This window comes from Nyctereutes procyonoides, unplaced genomic scaffold (genome assembly GCF_905146905.1).
Source record: "Nyctereutes procyonoides isolate TBG_1078 unplaced genomic scaffold, NYPRO_anot_genome, whole genome shotgun sequence".
NCBI classification, from domain to species: Eukaryota; Metazoa; Chordata; class Mammalia; order Carnivora; family Canidae; genus Nyctereutes; species Nyctereutes procyonoides.
In genome coordinates this window covers 7,500,595-7,507,142 of record NW_026575033.1, presented here as the reverse complement: position 1 = coordinate 7,507,142, position 6,548 = coordinate 7,500,595, and the positions used below count along the sequence as shown (strand labels likewise).

General features: G+C 42.7%; 1 pseudogene; it reads right to left on the bottom strand.

The window, feature by feature from the left end:
* Positions 1–1,948: 1,948 nt before the first annotated feature.
* Positions 1,949–6,200, bottom strand: LOC129504502 (60S ribosomal protein L7-like 1; annotated as a pseudogene).
* Between the last annotated feature and the right edge of the window lie 348 nt (positions 6,201–6,548).

The following is a 6,548-nucleotide window of genomic DNA, read 5'->3' as shown; positions in this document are numbered from 1 at the left end:
GTGGGAGCAGGCTCCAACTCAGCTCACACAATTCTTAAACTCATGTGTAAAATAAGTTTATTTGAAATGCAAACTCCCCACCTCTGGGCCTAAAGTCTAGAAGGCACTAACATTTTTAGATGGAAACTGGAAAAGGTGTATCTAACAAACTAGCAACTCCCCAGATGACTATGTGACAGAGATGATCTGTGGCCCCATGTTAAGTTATGCTGATTTAGGGACAGGGGATGTATTTGGTTTTCTTAAAAGCACTCTAAGCTACCCTATCAGCATCCGGTGTGAAGAATATTTACAGTTTAATGGAAGCTGGAGGGAGGAAAATCAATTCCTAGTGCTCCAATCTAAGTGTTTGTCTAGAGCGAGTGCAAAGGATGTCCCATTATGTATGTCCTCACATATCACCAAACTGATGCTGGTGCCTGCACACATAGCTTCAACCTGTCAAGAAGCATTTTACACTCCACAGCCCAAGGCAGCTCTATATCTGAAACACTGTCAGAAATACTGAAAGCCCTCCAGAGCCTTCCACCTGAGGCTGGGGGACATGAGGCAGGTGGCATCCTGGCTCATCTTTGCTTGAGGCCCTTGTGGTCTGAGAGGGAAGCTCAAAAGATGGAGGGTTGCCTAGCAGTTCTGTCTGAGGGACATTGTAGAGTTAGGATACTCCATGAATACTCCCTCAGCACAACCAAGGTTTCTAAGCTGACTAAAATAGTGGGGATGTGTTCATGTGCCCTCATGTACAATAGAAAAGCAGACCCATGCTAAAGAAAAAGAAAGATCTGCTCCAGGGAAGAGTCATCTTGTTTTCAATTAGGGATGAGCATTTCATTTCATTGTTTCATTGGGGAACCATTAACCACCTTAACTACAGGGAGAGAGCACATATCATGCATGGTCCTGAGCAAAAGAATGCTGGGCTAACTGAAGGGGGACACAGAAGAATGGTAATGGGATTCAGGAAGGGGCTAGATAGACAATCCCACTGCGAATCTTGGATGTGGTTCCTTCTGGCATCTTACTTTTCCCTCATTGACAGGATTCAATGTTGGCTATCCCAGCACCTTCAGGGATTAAAGAGATGTCCTTTCCCAACAAACCATTTTAGCCACAAAGAAAGGAGACCAAAAATGAGTTGTACATTGAAGAAGACCTTTGCTGATTCTATGACTCTTGCTGGAAGATCAAGAAACCATGACAAAGCAGCAAAAATCCCTTTATGAGCAAACCATAGCTCTTAAGATGAGTGGGAGTAATGAAGCAATATTAGGAAGAAATTCAATAATTAAATAAGTGAAAAGATGAGTTCTCATGGTGACATCATAGAGCACTTCCATGTTTACTTTTTGAGGAATTGCTTCTCTCCAAAATGGGGCAGCCATTTTACATTCCCATCAGCGATGTAGGAGAGTTTCAATTTCCCCACATCCTTATTATTGTCTCTTTTTAATTAGAATCATCCTATTAAGTGTGAAGTAGTACCTCCCTGTGGTTTTGATTAGCATTTTCCCAAATGACTAATAATATTATGCACTTTTGTCATGTGTATATTGACCTTCATATGTCTTCCTTGGAGAAATGTCTGTTCACACCCTCTGTCCATTTTTAAAGTGGCATGTGAATTCGAAGATACAAATTCATCTTCTCATTATTGTTGAGTGGTGACAGTTCTTTACACATTCTGGGTTCAAGATCATTAGTAGGTGATTTGCAAGTATTATCTCTGAGCCTATGGGATGTCTTTTTTTCTCTCTGTGTCCTTTCTGATTGTATTTTAAGTTCTTTCCAAAATAAGGCCCTAGGAACCCCCAAATTCAAGTATACTTCTGGGCTTGGTCCACTGTTGTCTTGTATTCATGCTTGGGTATTCATTCACTAACACTAAACCCCGGGATAGAAAATGTGACAAAGCAGGACCTTCTTCCATGACAGGAATCCTTTGCTGATTTCAGAGATGGCAGTAGCAGCCAATATGGAAAACACACTGGAACTTTCTCCTGAAACTGGGCTGTAATGGAAAGTGCCTTCCAGGGATGTCATCTTTTCCCTGACCCCTTCCCAGCAGCTTCTGAAGACATAGCAGAAAATAATCTTCTTTGAAGATACTGTATAACAATTCCAAAAAGCAGAACCACATGCTTCCAATGCATTGTGCTTTCAGGATATTTTGGGTTTGGTTCAGCTGCCGAATGAGCTGATTGATGCATTCAACTGGAGAACCAGGTGAGCCCACTGACTTGAAGCCTACTCTATTCTCCCTAGCATGAGAGGCCACTGAGGAATGGAAAAAGTGTAAAAACACTGAGATTACCTACAATTTTTTCCCTGGAAAGGAAGTTTCATGAAGTTTTTTTAAACAAATGACACCAAACTTCCTCATGTGCTCCTCAATAACTGTTGTCTGTCATAGAGATGCTTTTATTCTTGACCTTGGCTAGTCTGCATTTCAAGATGAATTCTCAGACAGACTTCAAGTTTGGAAATCACAAGGTCAAATAGGATTCCACTATATGCAGCATTTTTATGGTCTGGAAGGTCACTTTCACAAAGACACCCCTGAAAATCTTCTTCAGGGGAAGCCTTGCGGTGGTCTCCTGCACCAGTAAACTCTCGCCCCATTAATCTTTTGGATGCATAAAACGAAGGCCAAGGGATGTTTATCTGGCACTTCCAAGACATAAGGCTTCACTTTAGTTGTTTTAGGTGCATGCTGGCGTGTTGTTCCCTCCAGGAATCATGTAGGAACCAGTCTAGTCATTTAAACTTGATCTCTTTTTCTTCTTTTCCAAAAGTGCCTCCTTTGTTTGAGAGGCTTTGAGGGCTTGATAAGCCTTCCTTTTTTTTTTTTTTTTTGTTCCTCTCAGATTTTCTGGAAACAAAAGGATCGTGTTTCTTTACTCTTGCTCCGTCATCCTTCCCTTTTTACTTTCTTAATGGCATTCTCTGAAGTATAAATATTTTTAATTTAATGAAGTCCAATTTCTTTTTTCTTTTATAGCTTTTGCTTTTGGTGTCATATTTAAGAAAACATTGCCAAACAAGGGGTCATTAAGACCTACTCTTGTGCTTTCTTGTGAGGGTTTTTATAGATTTAGTTTGTACATTTAGGTCTAGGATCTCTTTTTGAGTTAATTTTTGCATATGGTGTGAGGTAAAGGTCCAAGGTCATTCTTTTGTATGTGGATATCCAGTTGTTCTAGCACTATTTGTGGAAAAGACTATTCTTTCCCCAATGAAATGTCTTGATATCTTTGTAAAAAATAAACTGGCCTTAAATATAAGAGCTTATTTCTGGACTCTCAATTATAATCCATTTATGTCTGTCCTTATGCCAGTAGAACATTGTCTTGCTAACCACAGCTTTTGAGTAAGTTTTGAAATCAGGAAGTATCCATCCTCCCAAGTTGGCTGTTCCTTTCATGATTATTTTGGCTACTTGGGCCCATATGAATTCTAGGATTGGTTTGTCAATTTCTGCAAGAAAAGCCAGCTGGGATTTTGAATGAGTAGAGCAATTTGGAGAATATTGCCATTTTCACAATATTAAGTCTCAACATCCTCGTTCTGACAGATTCACTGAATTATATCTATTTATCACTAGTCACCAGTTACCTCAAGGAAGGAGACAGAGCACAAATCTAGTATTTTCCTTTCATCTAAATTCAGGTTACAACACTGAAAAGGCTATAGAGACATCACTGGGTGAAGTAAACAGATTGTGCTTCGATTTTTAAAAGAAGTTGAGAGAGATTGTTTGAAAACCTTCAGCCTTTTAATCATATCCATCAGTCTTGGTTGTTGTTTTTTGTTTTGGTTTGGTTTTTGCTGTTTTTGTTTTTTAGTTTCCATCTGTGCCTGTATGGTGCTAGTTGTTACAGAAAGCCTGTTTATAATGGATAGGCTCTGGCTGTCAGTGGTTGATAATCACTGGCACCCTGGTAGAACAATATTGAAGATGGAAATGTGACTGTCTGTTTAATTTTTTTTCTCCAGACACTGTGGTGTTTGTTACTCATCTGTTACAGGTCAATATTTGTAGCTCCCAGGAGAAAATTGCTTTTCCCTGAAAATGCATTGGCCCTGGACACAAATAGGCAGTCTGCTGGAGTGAGACAGAAAACTCCAATGGAGGTGAAGAGCATGAGTCCATCTCCCAATTGCACTTGAGTGATCATGGGGGTAGGTGCAGCTGGTGCACTGCAGAGGGAAAGACCATCTGCTCTCTCTGCACCCTAATGAAACATGACTCTGAGACACAAGAGGTCCAAATTTGGTTGAATTTGTAAACTACGGTTCCTAACCCCATTAGGAGGTGTTGATGTTTTTGTCTTGGACTTGCCAACGTCCACTCAATACAGGCACAGACCTTTCTTCTTCACGTCCTTCTTTCCCAAAAGTCAACAATGTTATTGTTCTTAGAATGGGAACTTCTTACCCAGGCTTTGCACTGGGAGCCGTTTGATCTTTTTATACCTTAGCAGGGTAGCTGATAGTGGTGATGCTTCCAGGAAGTCCCCCTGTGACTTACTCGGGTCCCTCAGAGGGCCTGTCAAGGAGGCAATGAGGTCGAGAATTAATCACGTGCTGGAAGCGGGTCTGCAGTCTTTGGTTGGAAGAGGCAGAGTCAGGACCTGTTTGAAAGCCATTCTTGATTGCACTCCAGGGTCTCAATCTGAGCTGAAGATTTGGGATCTAGCCATGAACACTCTCTTGAGAATTTTTAAATCTTCTAATTATCACAATAACCAGATATGTTGTCAACATAGTGATTTATATGCCACCGGATGATTACTTTCTTTTCTTCTCTGAAAGCAGAATCTAAGGAAGAAGGGTTAGACTGGTTAGTGAAGGTTTGAGAGTCAGATATTTGGGGTCTGGCTTTTTGTAAGTCACTTCAGTCCTCCCTGTACAGCTCAACTGCACCTTTAAAAGAGGAAGCACTGGCCCATTGAGGAAGTACTGATTCCCTAAAGAGTGCAGGGGTTGGTTGGGCCTCAGATGAGAAGAAGGATCGTTAGAAAAAAGGGAATAACTATGAAGTTTCACTAAAGTAGAAGTTTTCATTATTCCCTTCCAGTGGCTAACCAGTAACCTGACCGTTGGTTGAATCAACCCCCCCCCTTTTTTTTGAATCTGCACTTTTGTTTTCATAAAACCAAGAGCTATTTAGGGAGGATCAGATCACTGAATATACAGTAAACATTTCCTAGGCACTGGGTTCCGTTCTAATTGCTGGGTAACAGTGGTGATAAGAGAGACAGCCACCACCCTCACGGGCTGACCATTGTCTAAGGTAGAGAAACGGTAAAGGTAGAAATCTATGCAGAAGCTGCGAGAGGACAGACAGGGCTGGAAAAACATGGGCAGTGCTACAACACTGCAGCCAGAGTGCTAAAGCTAGTAGGGAGTAGGGGCAGAACTCGTATTCACTGAGATCCTCAAACAGGTGGCTCATGTAGAATATCTCACAAAATCCCCATGGAGGGAGGAGTCCTATCTTCCAAGTGCTCACGGGGAAAGTGAGGCTCCCAGAGACCAGGTTAACCACCAGCACCCCTGCCCCGGGCTTTGCAGAAGGTTACTGGATGATCTGGTTCAATTCTGGGTCATCTGATTCCAGATCCTGTGTTCTTTCCATTATGCTGCCTTCCAGAATCTTCCTCTAGTCCCTCATTTTACAAATGGTCTCCGAAAGAGCTTATGGGAAGCTGAAATCCAGAGACTTCCACGGTGCTGTATGCTGAGAAGCCCTCTCTGTGTTTTCCTTTATCGCAGGAGTGAAGGAGGATGGGCTGCAAGGCAGCCAGCAGCAAGACCTTGTTCCAAGGTCAGAGCCCCCAAGGAGAAAGTCCTCTAGCCTCACTGAGGACACACAGGGCCCCAGGGAGCTCCCGAACTTCTCTGACGGTGCCCGGTTGGCTCCCTCCCGCCGTCTCCCTGCCTGCCAGACAATGGCTCTCAGGCTCCCAGCTGTCCCCATCACACCCTGAGTGTCGGTGCTATTTTTAAACCCCTCTTTTCTGTTCCCTTTTAATCTGACAGGTGAAGAATTGCTGTCAGTTTCACACTGAATAACATTCATTATTCATTATCTGTGGTGAAAGACCTGATTTACTACCTGGGTACTTCCTCCTAAACCACGCCAAGGAGGCCGTTTTAATACTGAGAGGGAACCGGTCCAGTTTTAGATCCACAGACATGTGACAATAAATGGAGGCTGGGCCTCTCTCTTTGGGGGAGGAGGGCAGAGGAGGGCCCTGAGTCATGCCCAAGGAAGAAACGTTTTCAAGAATCTCTGAGGCTGTCACATCAGCAGCTGGGAATAATCCTCTGTGTCTGGAACGTGGTCACCAAATAAGGAGAACGACTTCACAGGATAATAAGAGTTATTCAATTTAGTGTGCAAAGTTCATTTGCTGGCTTATGCAGAAGAAAATCGCATCTCTAAGAGGCCTGTAAGCATGCGTATGTCTAATGGCACACACTTGAGCAGTTGCCCCTTGCCCAACAGTAATGTGGCACAAATCCAGCCACCATCCAGTAAATGT